Source organism: Anguilla anguilla, chromosome 5, assembly GCF_013347855.1.
Source record: "Anguilla anguilla isolate fAngAng1 chromosome 5, fAngAng1.pri, whole genome shotgun sequence".
Lineage (NCBI taxonomy): Eukaryota > Metazoa > Chordata > Actinopteri > Anguilliformes > Anguillidae > Anguilla > Anguilla anguilla.
The window spans coordinates 20,236,931-20,262,264 of NC_049205.1; the positions used below are offsets into that span (position 1 = coordinate 20,236,931).

Sequence of the window (25,334 nt, forward strand, 5' to 3'; positions counted from 1 at the left end):
TATGATATAATATAATGATAATAATGTAACTTTCACATTACCACCAAAATGCAAAACCTGTCTTCTAACCAGAGGTTGAAAATCCAGATTCAGAAGCTGATAGTCCTCTCCACTGTTTTGTTCCAATCATCTGGATTTGCTATTTAGCATAATTCTTCAGCCAGGAGATAGAACTAATTAACGAAAATCAACAACCCATTCCGTCAGACACCTTTTCACCTAAATAAAAATTGTGTACACAATGATGCATTTAACTAGTGCCCTAGGTCTAATTGTGCTAAATAGTTGTTGATACCATCTTTTTTGATAAAATGGCCCCAAAATAAAAAATAAAAATCAGAGGAAGAGAGGACAGAAAAGTGATAGGAGAGGAAAGGAAAGTGGAAGGGAAAATGAGAGGAGCAATAGAGGAGTTTAAAAAAAACAAGTGGGTGAAGGAAAGAGTCCAGGACTGAGGTTTCTGGCCAGAGCCTGGAACATCCCCAAATTCACTCTGCAAAGGCGTGAGCCACTGCCTATGAATTAGTTCATGTTATTGGCATCGTTACCTGTTCTCTCTCTCTTACACACACACACACACAGACACACACCGCGCGCGCGCACACGTAGCCGTACACACGCAGGTGCGCACACACCCATACATTACGATATGTTCATTCATTTTGAAAATGAAAATAGCGGGAAAATGAGTAAGCTATTTTTAGAAAAGCGGTATTATCGGAACTCAATAAGTTCAATAATGTGGTGATGCGAAGTATGAAACTTTGCTATAGGCAATCTCCCATACAACATATCTTTTATGTTTTCAGGAGTAGACGATGTTTTAATGTTTAATGTTTTAAAAGACAAGGTATTGCCAACAAGTGGTCGTTGTTTCATAACAATTTCGGCTCAACAGGTTACAAAAATTTGAGTTTTGCACCAATGCGATGGTGGTATAGTGGTGAGCATAGCTGCCTTCCAAGCAGTTGACCCGGGTTCGATTCCCGGCCATCGCAAAAACTTTTTCCTGGTTGTTCAGGTGATTCGATTTGACCTTCACATCGTATTTAATTGAAGTCTCTTCACAGAAAGACAATGCGGCATTTTTTATGGTTCCGCCATTTGATGACTTCAAGAAAACAAAAGAAAAACTCTGAAAATCAAATCACAAACCCGTACGGTATTTCCAAAGTTATCAGGAGCTGTAAATCATCATTGGAAACAAGGCGATGAAACCTCTCTCCCTTCCTTTGTGTGTGTGGGTGAGTGAGAGAGACCGGGGGGAGGGGGGAGAGAATGTGTATATCTATGATACAAACAGGCACAGTCAAATATTGAAATAAAATACTTATTCTTATTTTCATATGGACACTACATCCAATTTATTTGTTTCATGATTCATATTAAAATACAGTTTAGATTTTAGAATTTTGGAAATATTCTTTTTTTTTTACTTTCTGTGAAATAAAAAAATACAAAATAGCACCCAGACAATGCTTGGAGTTATGGCAGGGATATTTCTCAGAACTGTCCTACTTCACTGTGTGTGCCAGAACCTAAAATAGTGTTTATTTTATCTAGATTTTCAAATTATGGCCAATCATAGAATTATATGTCATCAAGTTTTTATTAGGATGCAACTGAAAGTTGCAGAATTACACTTTTGTGTTTCTCTTGCAACAGTGTTGTGAATTAGAATCTAGTATTTGACAGAACAGATTTTAGGACTAGTGAACATGATGCATTTAATTTTTATATTATTTGTTTATTTAAGCCATATCTCACCACTTTGTGACTTTTTTAACATGAGTTGGGTTTAGTTTGATTTGTGTTTGGATTGTGAGAGCATGTTTGCTGTTGGCATTGGCATTCTTGTGCCAGTAGGGGGCAGCCATGGTAGCACTGGACTGAGATAGCAAACAAGCCAGCCCACTCACAGGCTTCTATTGCAGGCATTACATGACTCAGTTCCATAAATGTAAATTTCACATGATGCTAAGACTGACTGCTTCAGAGCATAAGTGGGCAAAGTAAACTGATAAAGTTTTTGCTTTTGTCTTTTTTATGGATCAGTCACCTTCTGTTTGTTTTAACAGAGAATTCACAGTTCCTTACCTACCCAGTGGCTGGTGAAAGAGAATGCCATAAACCCCCAGACGTCTGCAAGATTGATGATACATTTTCCATGAGCTGGATTTAAAATAATAGAACACAGCTAGAATGCCATCCTAGTGGCTCCTGGAAAGTGTTGTAGTATTTCCTTATATCAAGAAAAAAAAAGTCACAAATAAATTAGCAACACATTTTGGAATAGTTTCTTTTCCTTCTTACATTTTTCCATTTGTACATTGGGTATATCTAAATAAGATATAGGAGCCTGACATAGTTTTAGCCTTAAACAGGAGGTGCACCAGCTAGTGTAATCATGACTGTTTTTCTGAAAAATGCTGAAAAAATTCATAAAGAAATAGATTTATGATTAAATAATCTTAACATTCCTCGCCACTCGCACACATATGCAGCGATCACAATTTACGTAGAAGCAGACTTATAATGCAACATGCAATAATTTCTGCACATTTGCATGAGCAAGCAAGGTCTCATTGGGCATTGGCATACAACACAAACACCTGTTTGGAACTTGAACCTGCAACCTCCTGATGGCAGGTTCAGTTCTCAGCCTCTGTTTCAGTACAGAACAATCATCAGTGGGTGGGTTTCTCAAAAAAATAATTTCTGGTTGCTATTGGTTTTATGCCAGACATAATGGGACCTGTGTTGTCCAGAATGTTTAACTTTTGATTCATCTGCCCATAGAACATCATCATAAAGGCTTGAGAATCATCCAGGTGTTAGATAACAGTAGTATCCGCCTTGCAACTCTCCCACAATTCCCATTTTTGTCCAGTCAAGTAATTTTTATTTTAACCTAAAAAGTGTCCAATTTTGGCTTTCAACAGGTTAAGAAAATTTTTACTTTTCAGAAATGCGATGGTGGTATAGTGGTGAGCATAGCTGCCTTCCAAGCAGTTGACCCGGGTTCGATTCCCGGCCATCGCAAATATGTTTTACAGGATGTAAGGGTGATTCGAACCGACATTCATAATGTGCTTAATCCAAATCTCTACACAAATAAACAATACGGCTTTCGTGGTTCTGCCATTTGATGACCTCATGAAAAACAAAAAACAAATCACAAACTCGTATGGTATTTCCAAAGACCTATCAGGAGCTGTAAATCATAATTGGAAACAGGGCGATGAAACTCTTGCTCTTTTTCTCCCACCCAGAGAGAGAGAGAGAGAGAATGTGTATGTGTATGATACCCAAGACACACAGTCAAGTATTGAAATACAATACTTATTCTCTTTCTTATTTTCTTATTAGTTGCACTCACTGTGGTTTGGTGGAGTCCCAGAGCCTTAGAAATGGCTTAGTAATGCTTTCCTGACTGATATAATTCAACAAATTTTTTTCTCATCCCTTCTTGAATTTGCTTTGACCGTGGTGTAGTGTGCTTTTAGAAACTTTTTGGTGTCTACTTCACTCTTATAGTAAGGTTCAATATGATTGAGGTTTAGATTCAACAAAGCTGGTTGCAATCAAGCCTATCTGTCAAATTCAGTCAAATTATCAATTCAATTTGGTTGTTTGATTGAGTGACTGAGGGGACAATTACTTCATCTCTCAATTGTCCCCTCAGTTACTCAACTTTTTATATTAGATGAAATAAATAATTCTGAATATGTGTTTTGTGTTTACTCGGTTTCCCTTTGTCTAATAGTACATTTTGTCTGAAGATCTGAAACCATTCAGTGTGAAAAACATGCAATAATAGAGCAAATCAGGAAGGGGTAAAATACTTGTTTATGGCACTGTATGTTTGTGTGAAAGCTGTAGGAAGAGGGTGAGGTCTCCAGCCTTCCTCATTATCAGACCTGGGTCAAATACGTATTTGTTTTGGATTCAAATACTTTTCTGTGCTCTATTAATTTAGCCTGGTGTAACTGAGCCTGCCAATATGACCAGAAGGTGGGGTTTGCAGTTTTTGAGAGTATTTCATTGATTCCAATACACCAGACAAGATCAGTAAAGCGTAGAAAAGTATTTGAATCCAAAACAAATACGTATTTGACCCAGGGCTGCTCATTATAAAGATGCTGTATGTTAGAGTTGAAAACAGTAGCAAAAGACAAAAGAGAGAGAGGTCTACAGTGGGAGAGACCTGGCAGTGGATAAGAGACCGGCTGAGGTTTAGTCTATCAGATAAGTAGGGTTGGAATTTGCCATGTTGGTGATAGGGCTCCTAGTGGGCACGCTGCCCAGTCTCTGCCTGCCAATGCCTGTCAGCACGCAAGACCTCTGCACTGTTTACTCTTACATTTATATGTGTCAAGCGCCAAGACCCTCCATTACAAGGGCAATCATTCACTCCACTCGAGTGCGTTCGCCTTCTGTATCAACTTTGTTGTTTGGGGCTGTCCGTGGCAATGAAGCAATTGATTTAAAAGATGATTGTTTAAAACTGCTGTGATCTTTGCTCAATGCACCTGCATGGAGGAGAAACACCAGCCGGCATTCAGGGAGAAAGAACATCACAGCAGACCAGGATTTCGTAACCCAAATTAGCACCCACCTATAGGAAATAACGTTGCAGATAATGCTATATTCTGACCCCCCACCCTCCCAAGATTGATGATCTCTGACCTGTGGACGTGTGCTCAGTCATGGGGGGCCCCCAGACTCTGGCGTGCACGTACGGGGGAAAAGGGGTGGGGCAGTAACGAACGCACGCGACCTTTGACCCTCTCCGAGCACGGAGCGAGACGGAAACAGGAAGGGGGTGGGGTGTACGTCCAGTGGCGTTGACCTTTGACCTCCCAACCTGCAGCCCTCTGTCTTTGAAGCACAGGGGAGAATAGGGAAGGCGATTAGCCGTGTTATGAAGCACGTTCACCTGAAAGCCTGACTCTGACTGTGAGGGGAAATAAGGCGCTGTGAGTGGAAGTGGGGTCTCTATTGTTCACGTTTCCTAAAACAGTAGCGAACCCAGTGCCTTTCAGATCCAAACCTCAGCGAAGGTGTTTGTTTTTTCTCTTCTATTCTCCAAAGTTTTTTTCCAGATTTGCCAATAGTACCTGCTGAATAATGGCTGTGCCCCCCACACCCACATACTAAGAGCACTGTTGCTGAAGTGTGTGTACTCCTGCAATGCTCTGTTCTATCCACCCTGCACCCTACAACCCACCTGTAGAACCTACACCCTAAAGCCCACCTGTGGATCCTACACCCAAAAGCCCACTTGTGGAATCTACACCCTAAAGCCCACTTGTGGAATCTACACCCTAAAGCCCACCTGTGGAATCCTACACCCTGCAGCCGACCTGCAGATTCTACACCCTGCAGTCCACCACAGCATTCTAGACAATACACCCTACCAGTGCATACTACACCCTGAAGCCCACCAATGTACCCTACATCATAAACCCTACCAGTGAACCCTGTGTGTATGTGTGTGTGTGTGTGTGTGTGTGTTTGCATGTGTGTGTGTGTGTGTGTGTTTGTGTTTGTGTGTTCGTGTATTTGCGAATGCGTGTATGTGTATTTGTGTGTGCGTGTGCTTGTTTGTTAGCATGTGTGTTCATGTATTTGTGTGTGCGTGTGTGTCTGTATGTGCGTGTTTGCGCATGTGTGTGCGTGTTTTGCGGTGACTGCTGTTTGAGTACGCACTCAGAGCAGGATTGTGTAGCTCTGCACAGGCAGGCTGGTATATTGAAAGCAGATGTGGCCTCTTTAGTTCTGCAGCTGAGGGGAAGCATTCCTTCACTGTTATTGATTACTGATCTTCCGGCATGTTTGGGCTGTCAGCAGAGATATGGATATGTCTATTTACCCGCTATAATTCATCATCTTATGCCCTGATCAGTATGTCCATGTGTATTAATCCTTATATTTTTATTTACCCCATAACCTGTCAGTTTATTCATGGGTATTTACTAGGGGTGTAAAGTTTCTGAATGAAAACTGAAATTCACAAGCTCATGGTGTCAGTCTTTGGTTTGCACATAAACATTAAGTTTACTTTCATTGTGGATAAAGCTCTGTCTATCTCTTGTTCTAGCTTACTTAATACCTCATTATCCCCTTCTGGCAATTTTGGAAAAACACCCAACTGCCATATAATCTGATATTATATAACTTACCAGTTGAATATAATTGAGTGGGAGGCAGCGTACTTGTCCCTGCACATACACATTATTGAAGTAAAACATTGGATCAATGCCGGGGTGACTGCAAACAATGTAGTTCACATGGGAACGAAAAGGTGCTTGCATAGCAGTCCCCGCTCTGTATTTCATTTAGCTAATATGGTAGTTAACTAGTGCTAGGGGGCTAGCTGTCTATGCCTTGGTTGTTTACAGTAGCTCTGCCATCATTCTATAGTAACAAGCTAAAAATGACCACAATTATTGTTGTAGTTACATATTAAGAGAACGCTAACACTATTTCTGAGTGCAACAGGTGTGCAGTGACATAACCGTGCTATAATTTGGTTCAATCATGATCAAACTGCCTACTGAGGTAAAAGTTAGTGAACAAGAACCAAGTGGCTTCTTTCAATATTTCCAATTTGGCAATTTTGTCTAGATTCACCGAACCACCCAGAAATATGATCTAGCTACTGTCCCAAACAATCAAAGACATGATAACCATTTGGGATTTTCAATACATTTAGCAATTATTGGGGCTGGGAGTGAGCAGAGAATCAATCAATCAATCATCCTTTATTTATATAGCCCATTTTATTCACATTGGAGCAACACAAAGTGTTTCACAAAGAATTAAAAGAACAGATACATTAAGAACATAAAAAAGAGCAGAGAAGAGCCATTGAGAGCTGTGAGCCACAGCTGCCCAGTGAGTGGACACTTATAGGCAGTTAGCATTTGCCCCAGTAGCCCCTTTTCCATGAGACAGAGGGGCACAGTGTCAAAGTGGACTAAAGCCGGCCTTGGCGCATGCTGGCTAACTGTGCCTGTTTTTCTCACAGAGCTACCACAGGCAGTGCTCCTCTCATATATCAATGTCTTCAGTATTGCATGTGTTTGTCTGTAAACAGTTCTAAATCAATCTGGCACAAAGTCAGGCACTATCTCATGAGCAATAAGAATATAATGAGCACAAAATTTATAATGAGGAAACAAATCTGACGTTCAGCAGTTGGTTTCTTTGATAAAGAGTTGGCAGCGCTTGTTTAATTTATCTAAGATGGTGAATCAAAGAAATGGCCACTACAGGGGATGATGTTACAACACAGAAAGTAGCCCTTTGAGTTGAGAATGTGGACATTCTATTTTATGATAAGCAACTTAAGGGCTACCGGACGACTCATTGGGTTACCGTGGTGCATGGTTGAGCCTCATGGCCCCGGATCAAGTCCAGACCGTGCCTCTGCTGGTCGATTGAGCACCCACAAATTGCAGTCTAAGCCACAAATGAAGGGTCTTCCTCTGACTCAGCTTTATGCTGAATTAGCTGCAGTCCGCAGTATGAAAAGAAGCAGCGGGCTCTTCTGAGGGGTTAGCACGTGTACAGAGCTATGGTTACGAATTGGATATGCTCAGGCTTGTGCTGGGTGCCAAATTCATTTAAAATTTAATATGAAATATGAATGAAACAGATATTCTAATCTGATAAGATCAGTAGATGTTCTAAATTATAAAATATTAAAATATTAAAATGTATTTCATAAAACACATAACGTAATCAACAATTGTCAAGTGGTGCTGTTTTTCCTTTTTAAATCTAAATCATTGAATCATGGCTAAAAAATCAAAACCATGGATTTAGAGAACTGTTACTGTATACATGTCTGTGTGTGTGTGTGTGTGTGTACAGTATGGGTGTGGTGTGTGCACTGTGCATGTGTATGTGTGTGCGTGTGCTGTGTGTGTGGGCATACGCACATGTGTGTGCATGTATATCTGTGTGCTTGTGAGTGACAGTGTATTATTGATTTACTCAGTGACTGCAGTAAGAACTCCGCCCCCTGATAACTCCTGAAGTCAGCACCTGGCAGCTCTTATAACAAAACTTACATATTTATATTTATATTTATATTTATATTTATATTTATATCTTTTTCAGCAGTTTCTGTCAAGTAAATCATTGCATTAATGAACTTTAACACAAAGCTTTTGTGTGTGACTGATTTTTATATTGCAAGATATGTTTCATTGCTTGGCCAGATACAACAGATATTGAATTACATCGGGTTAAGAGTACAAAATTAAATGCACGATAAATTCTTATGGAGATACCCTTTGAAAAGAAAAGTTTGTTTCAAAGTGTATCCCTTCTGGAAAAATATATTTTGATCTGTAAATCAATATTTTATGTGTTTATAACTCCTGTAGCCAAGTGTGCTGCTTGAAGATGACTGAGGGAGTGAAACCAATTGGTGAAGAGCAGCAGGGAGAGAGGGAGAGACAGATAACAGAGAGAGGCCAGAGAAGGGGACTGGGCAAGGACAACAGTGAGAGAAGGAGAAAGAGAGAAATAGAGCTGTATTGATCTTATGTACACTATCGGTCAAAGGTTTTAGAACACCTCCGGGTAGTGTAGATTGATTTCTGGACACTGTGGCAATGTCTAAAAATATATGCCCTGGCAATAAAGCAACTTGAATTTGAGTATGATTTTGAGAGCAAGGTAAGAGCTGGAGAAGTCAGGGAGAACAGTAGGGAGGGGGTGAGAGATAAGACGTGGGATGCACAGACACACACATTGAGAGTGTGGTAAGAGACCATGTTTAACCTGCCTCTCTCTCTCTCTCTTTCTTTCTTTCTTTCTTTCTGCCATACTGAATCATATTTGTCCCTCCCATACGAAAGTAATATATTCAAACATATGGCGGGAAATCTATTCTAATATATTGTGTAATCTATGAAATACAGAATTTACCAACATGCATTAAAATATAATTTTAAATGTATGTATTATATGTAAGCACATATATGCATTAAATATATGTAAATACATGTAATAAAAATGCAGAAGTGACCAATTTCGAATATTTAAATATATTTTTACAATATTTTTTGTAAAAATATATGTGTAATAAATGCATTTTTAAAAAGTACATATATCAAAGTACATGTAATTTACATATATTTACATATATAATTTTTCCATATTGCTGAGATGGCAATGTCCCTTACTCACTCACTGAGACACTTGACAGCGGCTTCCTTTGCTGTCTGTGTGCAGTAATTTGTTTCACCACTAGAGGGATACACAGCCAGTGGTCTCCACAGTCACTGAACAGTGGGGGTTTCTGAAGTGTCAGAGGAATGCCTGTGTGCGTGCAGATCAGTGATTTACCACATTTACACAGACCATCGAGTGAGGACCCCAGGGGGGTTAAAGGTCAAAGGGGGAAGGAGCGGGGTGACCTCTGACCTCTCGGCAGGAGGTCCCCTGTGCCACTGTGTTGTCTTTGCATCACAGGGCTTCCACCACGTTTTCGCTGGGGCGTGACCCCACGCCCTGCCAGCTTATGCTGTGTCGCTCCGCCCCACTCTGCCCCACCCTGCCCGGCTTGCCCCACTCTGTTCATAGGGGGCCCCAGTAAGTTTCTCTGGGGCATGACCCCATGCCCTGCCAGTTCGTACTCTGTCACTCTGCCCTGCTCTGCCTGGCCCAGCCCACTCCATCCCCAGGGGGCCCCGGAGGGCCTCTGTTCCCATGGGAACCCAAACCCAGACTGTGTCAAGGGTATAAACTACCCAGCTAACACAATAAAAACATGTCTTTTGGTTCAAAGGGTGTTTTGCAAAAGTACACAAACCTCTGCACTGAGATTCTCTTCTGATGCAGTGTAGAATTTCAGGTCTGAATGAAAACGCCTTAGAAACGCAAAAGCCTTTAAGCATGGGGGCTTACTGGATGGAGAGAAACATCTTGTAGTGTTCTTTGTTAGAAAAGCATGAAAATGTGGGCATTCATTTTTTTAAACCAGGCAGCCAAAAATTGGAGACCTAGATGAAGAATTCCATGTTATTTCCATTTCAAGTCAGTCAATTCAGGAAATGAATTGACATTCAATTCATTAATTGAAAAATGGCATGGTCTATGATGATTTATTAATTAATTACATCTAGATTAATTTTCTGAACTGAAATGGATTTGAGCCCAACTCTGTATGTGTATTATTAATGCAGATTATTGGTGCCTGTTTTTCAGTTCTTCAGAGTTTAGAGGGAGGGATAAACACGCAGACTCCTGCCTCTGTAGAGCTAAGCCACAGAAATGGGAGACAAGGGCTATAAACTAGCCATTACTTTGTCATTGTGATGAATGGCCATTCGAGTATCGAGTTTCGTGGTCAAAAAGCTAATGCAGACAACCGCAAGTCCAGACCCCCAAGCGGTGTTCGTTGAATGCAGCCTTCACACTTTTTTCTCTCTTTTTTGTCACACATGAATGTGATATTGCATGCTGGAAAGTTGCAGGAAGTATGTCACATTCAGTATGGGCGACTGGTAAACACATGACTGACTGTCACAACAGGGAAAATCTGAAAAAAACAGCCAATGAGAGATAAGGGAAAGAGGAAAGTGGTGCCAAGAACTCATGAGCACTTTTAGTCAGTGAATATCATACTTAAAAAAAAAATTGTACATTTTTCCCCGTTTTTCAGCTCTTTGAAAAATCTCTGCAATCTCTGACATTAACCTGTTAGAGCAGAGACACGCATGTGTGCTGTTCTCAAAGCACATGATTCCAAGAGCCGCTACACAGTCCACAAGTGAGGCTCACAAAGAGTCAGAGGAAGACAGTTCATACGTGACTCAACAGGCAGACCACAAGTGGCCAATCAACTAGCTGGGGTGAGGCATTAACAGGATGAGCAATGAGGCCCTGAATATTTTGGATTTAAATTCAGGTTGATGAAATCATGTGATCATGAAATCATGTGACTGTATAGCCACAAACACTCGATGCTTCTCTATGCTAACCTCAATGCTCTTTATATAAATAAGAAAGTAATAACCAGCAATTTTTTTGAAAACTATTGTTCTTCAACTTCTAGTTTTTCTATTTTGAAAAATGCTCCATTTGTATGTACAGGGCTTGTTCCATCACTGCAGTAACAGTTTTGGAAACACCAAAGGAGCATGTATTCTGTGCAGTCCTTGAGTCAGAAGACTATGCACAGCTGACGTATGCAGACTGCTGGAGTATGATATATGCCAGAGGAGCCCTTTTGGGCACAGGAGGGATTGAAATCCTCCTTCCCCAAGTGATTCTACGGCCACCCTGTGGCCAAAAGCAATGTTGAGATTCATTTTGGAGGAGTATGCCGCAATGCCATGGTCTTCAAACCTGTTGGACCCCCCCGTTCTGCAAGGGTTTGCAACCGTGGTCCTGGAGAACCAGTCTGCTGTTTTCTGTTTTCACCTTAAAATCACCAAAAACTCCAAATCGAAGCCCCTGAAACCAGTGGAACCTCATACAGCAGCCCCAGGGTTGCCGACACCTGCACTGGGATCCAAGGCATTAGCAGGGCAGATCACTCAAGGGTAAACACACTGTTGGGTGTTTCAGATTGTCTGCACTGCAGATGCTGGATTGGCAGGTGTTGGGGCGATCTCTATGGAAAGGCTGTCATTAGGTCAGTGTCTCGGGGCGTCCAGTAAGTGTTTTGGAAATGTCAGTAATTCTGTCCTGTTCCGAGTCCATCTGAGCTCACCCTTCCCTTCTCCTCTCGGTCACCTTTGACCCTAGGGATTCCCAATAGCACCATCTCCACGGTAAAGTTTATTATTGTCCTTCAGATATGGATCAAGTGACACAGGGGGAATTTTTTTGCCTTGTGGAGGAGCTTGATTTTTTTACCATATCTGATGAGGATTATGGGCTTAATCACAGATCACAGACATTCATCTCCATCTTCCATCGCTCCACTTTCCCTGTTTTTCTAAATAATAGGCTGTGTTCTGTGTGTTTTTATAGGCAATGTTCCGCTATGTTCTTGTAATCTGTCAGAGTGAGGAATTTTATGTTACTATTTTCTTATTTTGTTTTCCTTTTTTCTCCCTGATGCAGTATTTCTTTATCTACAACCCCACTTTATGATAGGGTCTGTCTGCAAAATTACCAACCAGACAGCCTAATGAAAACAAATAAAGGGATTGGTGTTGTTTTTATAGGGAGAGCTTTTCCCCCAAATACGTTCGTTTCTAATTTATGACGTTTGTGTTGACAGAACAGGGGAGCCAGAGCACACTCGATGAGGGGTTCCCAACCCTGGACCTGGAGAGCCGCAGGCTGTGCAAGTTTTCATTCAAATGCAGCACTTTGTTGATTGGCTAATTAAAGCAATCGATTATACAGTTTATCCACCTCACCTGGCTTCTTGAGTCTGAAGCACATGGCGGTTTTAAAGTGAAAACAAACCAGGTCCCAGGGCACTCATACACAAGGGTCTCCTGCAACCCCTCATGGGTTTGTGGGCTTGTCTGCTGGGCCCCATGAGTGTTTGAACATGGGAGTGCACGAGTGCTCAGCGTCAGAGATGGGACCCATGAGACCCCCCCCGCCCCCCCCACCCCACCCATTGCATTGTGGGTAATGATATCTGGGCCCTGTTTGCACGGAGGCTGGAGTTCTTATCTTCAGCCTGCGCTGACGCCGCAGTCTTCCTGTTTAAAGTCTCCGCTGCTGATTTCTCTCTTCGCTCCTGCCACCCCTCCGGGTCCCCGGTTCCTACTGCCCCGCGGTGGAGATTAGATGCCGTCAGCATGCCGCCTGACGCAGATGATCCATCGCCAGGCACGCGAGCGCGGGCCGGCGCAAATATCTCCTGCCCTCGGCTGTAAGTGCACGAAACAAAGCAAAAACAAACAACCGGTCTGCAGCTTTCCTTACTTACCGAGACATTTCCAGAGCGCCACGGAACACGTCTGTCTGAGTACCCGGGCACTGACTGACACACATACACACATACACACACGCACACACACACACATACACACACACACACACAAACACGCACACACACACACACACACGCACACACACACGCACACACACACGCACGCGAACAAACACGCACGTACACACATACACGCACAGAAGTTTACACACATACCCCCATAAACACATGCATGCACACACTCATGCACATGCACACACAGATATACTGTACATACATACGTACATACATACACACACACACTCATATACACACACGCATGCACACACACACACACACAAACAAACATATTTACGTATTAACAGGAACATGCACTCCAATACATTTGGTTGTGAGCCAGTGGCTGTTTTTTACATTACAAGCCAAACAGCACTCTACAGAAGTAAAAAAAAAATGTAAAAAGGGGGTAAAATTCATACTCAGACCTGCAATGCGTAAGCTATAGAGCCCAGCCTGCGTTCCTGGCACCTTTGCAGATTGAGATGTTATTTTAAAAAATGTTATTTTAGGAGGCGACTCTGTCCTCCTTCTTGTCGGCATTTCCCTTTAATCTGACAGAAGCTGGAGCGCATTTCTGAACGGAGAGGGACCATCTCTCAGGCTTCTGCTCAGCTCGGATCCCTCCGGAGTCTTAAAGCTTTATAAGGCTTTTGTTTTTCTGAAATGTATCATTTTTTCCCTGTCCTAATGAACCACAGGAACTGCAGTGTTTTCTGTTGAGTCAGAGGTGCTCTCCCTGCAGCTAGTTACTCTCTCAGCTCCAGAACTTACTAAACAACAAAAAATTATATAAAATCCAGTAAAAGTAATGTCCAGTATCCATATATACACCCTTTAATTCAATCTAAACATTACATGAATTACATATTGCGATATGAGTGTTGATATGAGTCCTGTAAAATAATTGTACTACTTTTAGTGCACAGATCTGTATGCTATAGAGCAGACAGTCAGCCCACTGCAGTACACTCTCAAAAGAAAGTGCTCCTAAAGGGTCCTCTGTGTCTCCATAGCAGAACCCTAGCTAGTTTGAGGGTTCTTTGTCAGGTAAAATGGTTCAGTCTGGAATCTTTCACACTTTTCATACCTACCATAGAGGGTTCCATTAAGAACTAAAAAGGGTTCCCTTATGGAGACAAGCCAAAGAACCCTTTTTTCTGAGAGTGGACACAGATTCAAGCAGTTAAGATTAGACACATTACATTACAGTCATATCACGGATGTCTAACCACAGACTGCAATGTTGTTATGGTGATGACCTAAGGAGTAAATTGGGTATTTTGTGAGGACAGTGTGTTCTAAGTCTCCTTTACTTCAAAGAGTAGGGACTGGCAGGCCAACAGAGCAGGGTGCAGCGGGATTGGTGGGGGGGCGGGAAATGGAGGTTCTGGACATGGTCCCTTGGCCCTTGGCCCTTGGAAACCCAAACTCCCCGGCCTGCTCTTTCCCAGTAACACAACTAACCAGAACACCCAACACCACCGCTGGCATGGAGTCCATGTTGTGTTGCCTGCCGCATGCATGCCAGCTCGAGTGACAACATCCTTCATGAATTACAAATGACTCCTTCCAATAATGAGCTAATATGTCATTTCACACAAACGTGTTTGCTTCTTGAATTTACACACTGCCAAACATTACATTAAAAAAATGTTGCATGCGAAAAGCAGCAAATGCCTGGGTATACTTGCTGTTCACGTTCCTGTCCTCTTTCTCTCAAAACATTTAACATCAAAAACAGCTCTGTAGAGCTATGCAGTTTCATACTGTAGTCGGCGCATATGGGAGTAATCTGTGTTCTGTGTCCTCCATTTTTATGGGATCAGAAACAACAGTCGGCAGTCCGTAAAAAAAAGGAAGAAAAAAACATTTATGGAGGCCTGACTGCCCTGGCTGCTCAGTGTTCATGAGAGTCCCTAATCTTTTCTTGGGGGGGTGGGGGGGTGGGGGGAGGAAAGCTAAGTTCCCTGCTCTGCGGTTCGCCCCACTTGCACCCCCACCCCTGCCGGCGCCAGACCCTCAGTGACTCCGCCGTAATCAGGAACCGCGTACGGGCGAGCCGACCCCCCCATGCCCCCCCCCCACCCACGTCTGCAAAGCCCCTTCCTCTCTCTCTTCCTTTGTTTCCCCCGTCCACTTCCTTCCTTGCAGGTCTTAGATATTTGTCCCTCACTGATGCAAGTCTAAACACTAGGCTTATTTAGAAAGCTGAAAGTGTGCACGTGAGCGGCTGTATCCGTGGAGACGATGGGCGAAGGGACAAGAGTTTGAGGAGTGTTCATGCACAGCCATTAGTAGTCAGAATGGCCAATCAGAGAGCCTGGCAGAGTCGCTGTGGAGTTTACAGTATGGGTCCACAGGGAGGAAATTGTCAGTGGACTGGACACTATGTGAAGGAAATGTATGACACTATCTCCAGGGGATCATTACCTGTTAATAATAGCATATTTCTTTACTGAGCACATACAAATAACTTTGAAATATGAATGAAAAATGTATTCAGTGTCCATATTTTTACTGATATATTATAACAAAAAGTTGGAAATACAACAGTGTTACAACTGTGAGTAGTTCTGGTGTTTCCATAGTAGTGTGGAGCACATTTATCCAGCATGATATGGGTGCACTCCTACTGTTTGATGACAACCATCGATTAATGTGGCTGAGAGATCATCTTCATCATACAGGTTGTGCTGATCACACCTGGCGACCCAACACCCTATTAGGTGACTTTAGATTGCCAAATCTAAAGTCCTCCCATATTTAGTGCCATGTGCGCTAACTCCCTATTTAATCTGAACAAAAACACAAAATATTAAATAATTTTCAATTAAAACATGAGTTGAATTGATACACATCTGGAGACAGATAGTGGTGATGTGACACATTATCTTTGTGTGAGGTCTCCTCAAAGCTTTCTTGTTGCTGCTGGGTTGTTCTCGTAATGATGGGAGTACATTTGGTTTCATGGTGTGTAAGTAGGTTGGAGTCAGTTCCATTTCAATTCACTCACTTCTGGAAATAAACTGAAATTCAATTAACAAAATGAGAAATACCCATGGTTTTCCAATCAATTGCATTGTCACTGAATGGCAATGGAACCTACCCCATCAACATCTCTGGTAAAGGGAACGGTACTGTGCTACAGTAGCGGTGCCTGCGGATGTATAGGCTGTCTGAGAGGTGAGTAGGGAGGGTTCGCGCGGAGAAGGCACATGCACTTCTGGTCTTCGCCTCCGGGACTTTCTTTCACGATGTCATCGGGGACTGTACTCTACCAAGTCGGGGGCAAACAAATCGATTTCCGCGTGTGTGCGGTTTAGTGGTGTGCGATGACAGGAATGTGTTTTTTTTCCCCCCGGTGTCGGCGTCGGTGATCCTGACCGCAGTGGAGACGATAAGAGATGGGAGCTCTGCAGTTTCTATACAGTACAGCTCCAGATTTATAAATCTGAAGGCCGGGTCAGGCTGAGAACACTGATGATAATAACAATATATACGACAAACTAACAACATTTGAGCAAATATGAATGTATCAAATATAGCTGGTCACAACTAAAATAATACACATTAACATGAAATGCAACTATTGGGATTGCTCTTTGTGGGATTTTTGTATACTGCTTCATGAATGATGAAGCATGTTTGCTATTTATAAAACAGACTCAATGGCCTGTATGGATAGAATTGATTGACAAAGAAGTGGTGAGCATCTGATGCAATGCACAGTTTACAGATATAATTATGGTTTATAGTTATGGCTGTTTCTGTCTTCCTTTTGTGTATAATTAATGATCTATGACGACAATGACCATATAAAGACACAGGAATCCCCTGGGTGTTCCGTTAAAAGTGTCATGTTCTGCATTCCTCATTGGAAAAGTTTCATTTATTCACAGAGGACCATAAGAGAATTAAACATACCGTTCTTTTCAAATGGATTAATATTGCAGTGGGATGGATCATCTGCCATCTTGATAATGTGAAATATGACTATCTCAGATTCATCTTAATCAAATGTGTTTATTTAGGATTAGGCTTTGTTTATTTAATTTGAGTAGAAAGCCAGGAGCCAAACCAATGGTAAAGGGATCTTGAAGGCCTCTTTGTGAAGTGTTGGATTCTGGATTAAAGATGGAGGGTGCATTGAGAATAATTGGTGGCGTACCAACTTGTTAAGGTCAGGAGGACAGTGTTATTGGGATGAGGGAGTGGGGGGGTGGGGGGGGGGGAGGGCTTGCTCTGTTTTGGCGCTCCAGTGGGGATTGGGTGAGCCGGGCACCACTTCACTTCTCTGAACCCCCGCTCCATCATCAGCGATCACCCCCCACCCCCTCCATCCCTCCTCTGCCTCCCCCTTCCCTTGCTGCTACACAAACACTGGAAAATGAAGATTAATTGTTTATTTCCTGAAAACACAGTCTGCTGTCATGGAGTCCTTTCCATTAATTACAGCCCCCAACCCGCACCCCCTCCCCTCCCCCCCAAACACATACACTCACTCACAGGGTGCTGCTGACGAATGAACTGGCGAGCCGGCCAGGATCCCCCTCTCCCAGGGCAAACAGAGGCGAGGGGTGGGGGAGGGACTCAAAAGGAAAAACAAGTAAAGCGAGTAAATGCCACCAGGAAAAAGTGAATGGGAGACCCATTAGGCTGAATGTTGAGTGCAGTTTAAACTGTTTTTTTGTTTTGAAAAAAAAAAGGGGGCTGTTTGCTCTAAACTGCTAGAGGACTCGTGGCTGTGCTTGCACCCTAATAGCTTTGTGACCCCATATCCAGCACGGTACCGCTGGGAGGGAAGAGATGTTCAAGTGGAATCGGGGGGTTGCCCCCTTTTTCACCCATTTGTTACACCCGACATGGGTCCGGATATTTTCATATTGTACTAATGCTATATCCCTGTATGTGTGTGAGGTGGAGACTTTTCTCCACTGTCCTCCCTACGTTTAGGGGATGTAGCCCTCTGTTATCCTGAACCACGTACTGCCGTACTGTGGCTCTGGATAAGTGTGTCTGCCCAGTGATTGTAATGTAATGCGTGATGTAATCGCTGCCAATTCCTGACTCTAACAATTGTGTCCTAACTGATAAAAATAATCAGCTGATATACACTCAACAACACATGCAAGCATGGTTGGGGTCAATTCTATTTCAATTCCTGAAATACATTGAAATATATTTCATATAATGAACACTGGTCACTATTTTTTGGGGTATTTTTCAATGACTGAATTGAATGTCAATTAATTTCTTAACAATACTGCCATGGCAGGACAAAAACACACACCTGTTTGCCATCTAATGAACCACATGGCAAAGGTCCATAACAATGAAACTGATGTGATGGGCAGCTGATTGCATGCCAAATGCTGTGAAGTGTGACTCATCCACATGTGCACATTTCACATACCATCCTCAAACTCTCCAGCCAGCAGCGGCAGAGTCCTGTTCTTGTTTTTAAGCGTGTTCTTCCTGATTTTAAAACGTCTATGTTGTCTCTGTCTCTGTGTTTCAGTTGTTTCACACGTTGAAGTGTGGACAAGGCCAAAGCCTGGGTCTTGGTTCAAGGTTTGAGTGACTCTTTTGGGAGCGGGCTAATGGTAAGCACAACCCTTCACCCCCCCACCCCCACCCCTGAGTAAATTCTCCTGGAGATGGAGGGGGTCACAGAGCTGACCCTACAGAGCCAGCATGGCTTAAATCACACTGCTTTCCCTGGGTGGAGACAGACGGCCAGAGGCAAGTAATGAAAGAAACATGTTCTAGAGGCCAGGCACACGCAAACATGCACACACACACACACACACACACACACATGCATGCACGCACACACACACACATATGCGCACACACCTCATGTAGGCACACACACTTACTCAGTGCACATGCTGACACAAACACACCATCAACACTGCAATACATACAAATACATACACCCTCAGACCACATACAATATACACAGACACATACTCACACACACACAAACACTGGAATGCACAGTAACATACATGCACGTACACACATGCTTACACAGCCTCATTTGTGCAGTAACGCAGAGTCAGCCTTCGTAACCATGCACAAACAGAAGTAAATAACATTTTTTGAAATATCATTCAACATCCTTGGAACAGGGCCTGTGCAATATAACTCATTCAAGGAGAACATTTAATTATAGTATTGCCTGGCTGACATATATAGAACATTTGGTGTTTGATATACATGCTCCTATTAAAACTTTTTATATGTGAAGGAAGGTCCACTGAATTATGGAGTACAAGTGCACTAAGAGAAGTGTACTGTGACCAGTAAACTCAGATTAGTGTGCAGGGAATAGTGCACTCAAATAAGTGTCCACTGTGAAAATAGAAGCACAGTCAGGTAGGTGTGCGCTGTGGAAGTAAAAGTACACACAAATAAGTGTGCACTATGCAGGCAGAAGTTCCCTCAGGTAAGTGTGTAGTGTGAAAGCAGAAGTGCGCTCGGGTAAGTATGCAATGTGGAAGCAAAGTACACTCAGATAAGTCTGCAGAGGGACATATCTGCCTCAGAGGCTGCCAACAGTCACTCCTGCAGTTTCTCCCAACGAGGGCTGCCTGCCCCAGAAAGGGTTATCTGCCCCAGAGAGGATTATCTACACTAGTTTCCAGCAGGGTATGTGAGTGGGTGGGGCTGGGAAGATCTATCAGGCGTCTCTCTCTCTCTCTCTCTCTCTCTCTCTCTCTCTGAGACTCAGTCCCTTGATGACATGCTGTTCCTCTCCAGACTCCTATCGGGCAGACCGGAGGGGCCATGAAAACAACCAGACCGATGCCAGATAAACAGACTCCAGCTCTAATGAACATCCCACTACAGAGGGGGCGGGGGGATCGTACATAACTCAACAGCCAAGCCTTACTCTCATTGGCTGCATTCAAGCACTGACAGATCCTATCACATTGGCCCAGAGTCCGCAACAGAAGAAGGTGGCTCACATTTTTTCTACAGATTTCTGCAGGTATTCTTGACCCCAGATACTTGACCCTCTCTCTGACAGCATGAGTGGTTTGCTGCCCTCCCCCAAATCCCTCCATCCTCCCTCCACAGACCCCCCCTCCCTCTGCCCCTGAGAGCCAGCTGTTAATAATGTTCAACAGAGAAGTGCGTGAGAACCCCAAATTATTATTACCGCCATTGCTCATCTCCATCATTTTACATGCACTTCTGGGAGATCCCTGTTGACTTGTTTCAATTAAAAGCCGTAAAAAATGGCCCCCTGGAGACACTGGCAACAGCCGACCAATAGGATTTACCTCACTCTTTTCACAGAAAGCGTTAAATATGACAAACACGTGGAATCATAACTTGGTTAATCACCGGGGTAGGAATTCCATCCTTGTCCCCGTTTTGACTTTAACTGTCTGATAACAAAAAATGTACCAGTTGTTAGATTTATTCCAAAGTGCTCACAATAATAATTTCCTCTTATTTCAAATCTGAAATGAATGAAAAGAACTGATGTTAACAGCAGTATGTGTATCCTTCAGCTGAATTCCTGCAATAATCACAATTTCAAGCCCTGAGAATTCCTGCAGAATGGCATGGAAATCATATGATACCTCTCGCCTGTTGTCTGTAGCACAGAAACCTGTGTTGACTGAATGGAGCAATCGCAATGTGTTTACAATTATCCATTGTCATTAAATCCCACAAAGTCATGGCCTGGTTGAGAGAAAGGCTTTTAAATTCTCCTTGTGTATCTGGAATCTAAAACAGCAGCATATAAACTAGGCCCCAGAGCCTGAGCCTGAAGTGTCAGAGTTGGCCCTGATGGTAGTTATTGGATAGGGGCAAGCCTGGTGGGACGGGAGGGCCTGTGCACTAGAATGAGGCCAAGAACATGCTGGAAGGTCTTTCTACTGCAACTGCATATATGTGTGTGTTTGTGTGTGTTTGTGTATGTCTGTGTGTGCGCATGTGCATATGTGTGTGTGTGTGTGTGCCCAGGTTCTGAAATAGCACCACAAAGCCAAGCAGTTTGTGTTTTTGACTATGTTCAAGTGTTATTTATGTGGTTTTTCAGATTTTGCATCTGTCTAGCGTCAGGTGGTTGATGTTTTGTTTTAACATGTACAAACCTGCGGGGGGTCATATTTCATCGACAGAATGTGTGCATTATAAATATTTCTATATTTTTTACTGTTCATTTTCATAATTTATGATTGAAACAAATGCTCTTCGTGTGTTGCTTCAGATAGATGAAATACACACAAATATACATGATAGGATTGGTATAGACACACACACAAATGCACACACAAATAATTACACAGGGAAGCATGCATTTGTGCAAGAGAAGACAGGCTAGCATGCACATAGATGAACACATACATGCATTGTTATTACCCAGTTCCCGTGCAAATATGAGGCTAAGCATTCTGAAATGCTAGCATGCCCATGCTTTACATAACCTGAGACTATTAAACAGCCAAATTCCTAAAGCAACAAGTCAATATAATTAGTTGTTCTGCCCTTTGGGCTCAAACTATGGATTGAGCAACACGTGGGGGGGGGGGGGGGGGGGGGGGGTAAACCTTTATTCAAACTGCCAATGAACCAGGAATCCAACTGATGTTTTTTCATTTTTAAAATAGTTTAATTATGATAAACAAAACTTCCTCTGCCCCTTGAGTTTTTTTTTCTGGTGACCCCTGATGTCTGACGTGTTTTTTAATTCTGCCCTCTCTCTTGCCACTGTCCTGTCTCTGTAAGTAAAGCAAAGTGTTTTTGCAGGCTAACAAAACAAACAAAAAAGAAATGATGTTGAATGTCTATTGCCGATGTCATGCTTGGCAATGCAGTGTTTCTGTGTGCGTATAAAAGAGGTCAAATTTACCACATACTAAAAACACTTAAAAAAACATGAACCTGCACCAGGCAAACCTTTAAACTCACACATAACAAAGTCTGCATCATATTTCACTACAGACAGACAGACAGACAGACAGAGAGACAGACAGACAGACAGACAGGCAGGCACACAGACGGGCAAAGGACACAGACAGAGTGTATGCTGATGGACTGACATAAACACTGTATGATCCTGCATTAACCATAATAACCATGCCATTAAGAAAATACTTGAGTATAAAGCATATAATTATTTTTTAGAGTGTAAGCCATCTACTTATTTTACTATTGATCTTTTGGTTTCACCACTTAAAAGGCTGGGTGAGTACAATGGCCAAATAACAACTTCTTCATTTGTAAAGTCTGTGAGCCTTTTTTCCAATGTCTCCACCAACATGACATGTTGACTTATGCATTTACTATGATAAAGAACACCGACTTCATAAATGATCAGCTTTGTGTACTTTGTGAGTTGAGTATGTAATGATGTTCCTTTATAGTCATTCAGCCTTGACGTTTATGTAAGACAGAGAATTCTGTATGCACCTTTTGGGTTCAAACTGAGTGGTAACACTGAATTGGAAGGGTGGGACAGAGCAGTTTTTAAATGGCAACACCTGCTGTTAGCGGCAGATTGTTTTGGCTCAAGCATATAATTTTTGCGGTTGATGTTGGCATTCCTTAAACACTTTAAACTCATAATAATCTGTGTTGCTCGTTTTTTTTTTAAGGTAGTCACCTCACTGGCAGCTACCAACAGACCCAAAGAACGTTTTAGTCTATCCATTCACAGGAACAATCATCTCACAGTCTCACACACCCTCCGGTCCCCTTGAGGGTCCGTTTGACATTCTAACAGTTTGATTTGATTCTGGAAAAAATAGAGATAATCAATGCATTACAGTGCCAGACCTACAGTGGGAACAAAAAAAAACAAATGAGAAAAATTTATGGGAAAATTAATTTCACAAATTGGAAAAACAGTTTCTTGGCAAGTGATGTACTCGACAACAGTGATGTTTTGGAAACTATGGATGTTGGTTTAATGAGAATAAAATGTTGGGAATGGATACATTGGGGATGCACTGCAATGTGCAAGAGGAAGCACACATGGTTGTGTATGAGTGCATGTATGTGTGTGTGTGTGTGTGTGTGTGTATGAGGTGTGTGTGCATGTGTGTCTGTATGCATGTATGTTTGTGTACATGGCCATTTTTGAGAAAGAGCTGTTTATATGTGAGTATGCATGAGTGTGTTTGTGCATTCATGGGTGCATAAGTGTGCATGTGTTAGTGTATGTATTAGTGCATATGCATTTTTGTGTCTGTGAGTCTCTGTGTATGTGTGAGGCTGTGTGTGTGTGTGAGTCTCTGTGTGCTTGTACATGTGTGCAAGAACAGGAGTGTGTGTGTGTGAGTGTGCGTGTGAGTGGAGGTTGTACTCCCTCCTCAGGTTGAACAGCAGCCTCCGGCTCTCTGGATATATGGCCGCTCTCAAAGGCTCATGGGATTTGGGCCCATATTATTCCTCTGTCTTTATGGCTTTCTCTCACCTCTCGCTCTCAGAGGCAAGCTGGACTCTCTGCTCTCTGCTGCTGCCTGCCCTGGGTGGAATTTCATCGCATTACAGACTGAGCTTTGGAAGAGCATCAATAATATAACTCCTTAAAATCCTCCTGGAAAGAAAATGATTCATACCATAACTCCAACCTTATACATTTTTGCATGACTTGGAACCAACTTTAGCAGTGCTTAAGAAACTATGAGTGGCCTCCCAGATTTGTAAAATGATATAAGGAGAAGTTAACTTACAACTTTTGTAAAGATTAATATATTTATTTTAAATTGTGCCATTGTGTGCAAGATTCCAGATTAAAATTTGTCTTACTTTAGCCACCTTTCAGAAAAGTGGGAGTTCAGAGCTGTTTTCCCTCCTTCCTGTCTCGGCTTGGGTATTTATTTTTCTTTTAAATATCTACTGAGGGATTGTAATCTTCTGTCTGAGAGAAAGGAGGAACGCCTATGAGAAGCACTCACTCTCAGTCACAACGGCACCACAGTATGGAGACGTGGAGCCAAACTAACAGCCCCTTCCACACTGTCCATATCGTTCAGCAATAATCCACACACAATTTACTCCTGCAAAACATCCTGTTGTTCAGTGATGTAAAGAAGGCTCAAGGAAAAACCTAACTCCTCAAATGACAGAATGGTATTGCACAAGGCTTACCAATCAGGCGAGGCTGGTATGGATAGATTTACTCATTTTCCCCTTCTCAAGTGACAGAAATGGACTAGAGACATTTCTTTCAAACTCTTGTTGATATTTTTTCGTCCAACCATGTTCTGTACACCCCTTGCCAACCCTAGTGTGCCATACTGAAACAACACAAGAGTATTTTCTTTTTTTTTCCTTTTTTAAAATTACCTTCTGGTAATACGTGGTGGTGCACCACTACACAGGCTATTGTTAAGATTGCATAACATGATAAGCAGATTTCCTGAGTGCCAATTCTTTCACTCAGCCTTGGACAACCAGACAAACAGACTTTGTCACAATTGGCTCCATCAGGGTGTACAAATTAGGTTCTCTACAAAACCTTCAGAAATTCCAGGACTACACTGAATCACTTCTATGGTAGTGTTCAGCTAACACACAATCCTGGAAGTTTAAGTGTGGTTTATTTGGAAAATGTGGCTGCAAAATTTTTTTTTAATTAAAAAAAGATATCTACAAGGAGAAATCACAACTATTTTATCTGTTTTTACCTCTGCAATGTGGACCCCAGGAAGACTAGCTGTGCTTTAGGGCACAGCTAATGGGGATCCTAAGAAATAAACAAATGTAGTCAACCCATATACTAAAGAAATCTCAGCTGTGGAATTGTGGGAAAACTAGATAAACACCACATTAATTAATAAACAATAATAAGGATGAAATCTAGAAATGAATAAATACATCTTATACCATATTTGCTGTTGGAATTATTTTTTTCAAATGGTTGTTACTCGATGTTTTTATTTATTTTGCTGCCTTTTTTCTACCTGTGGTTTTTCTTTTTCTCCCCATTTTTAATGTCCAGTATCATTCCAAATACGTGTATGTTACATGCTTAGTATACATCAATTTCATAGTAGAAAATTTTGCATTGGCTGTAGAAGGCTCCTTGAGGCATCTAAAGCAATATATATTGCTGTTGTGAACACACTGTCTATGAATGCAATACTGTGCGCTATAGTCGGTACTGTATATGTGATTTGCTGTAGGCTATAAAGACATGGGCCTACACACTATATAGGTTGACGCTACCGGGGGACCTTAAAATCCACCCCCTATCAGATGCGCTTGTGCACTTCCGCGCTAGCGGGCAACATTTTCCCTGAATCTCTGTTGCCTTTTCGGCTTGTGGGCGGTTAGCACACGATCGGTCCCGCAGCTTTGCACTAGCGGTAAGCGACACCGC

General features: G+C 42.3%; 2 non-coding genes across 2 annotated transcripts; both read left to right on the forward strand.

Annotated features, from left to right (window-relative positions):
• Positions 1 to 926: 926 nt before the first annotated feature.
• trnag-ucc lies at positions 927 to 998 on the forward strand. Its single transcript has one exon. It is a non-coding gene; the product is annotated as a tRNA-Gly (tRNA).
• Positions 999 to 2,970: 1,972 nt separating this feature from the next.
• trnag-ucc lies at positions 2,971 to 3,042 on the forward strand. The gene has a single exon. It is a non-coding gene; the product is annotated as a tRNA-Gly (tRNA).
• The last annotated feature ends 22,292 nt before the right edge of the window (positions 3,043 to 25,334 follow it).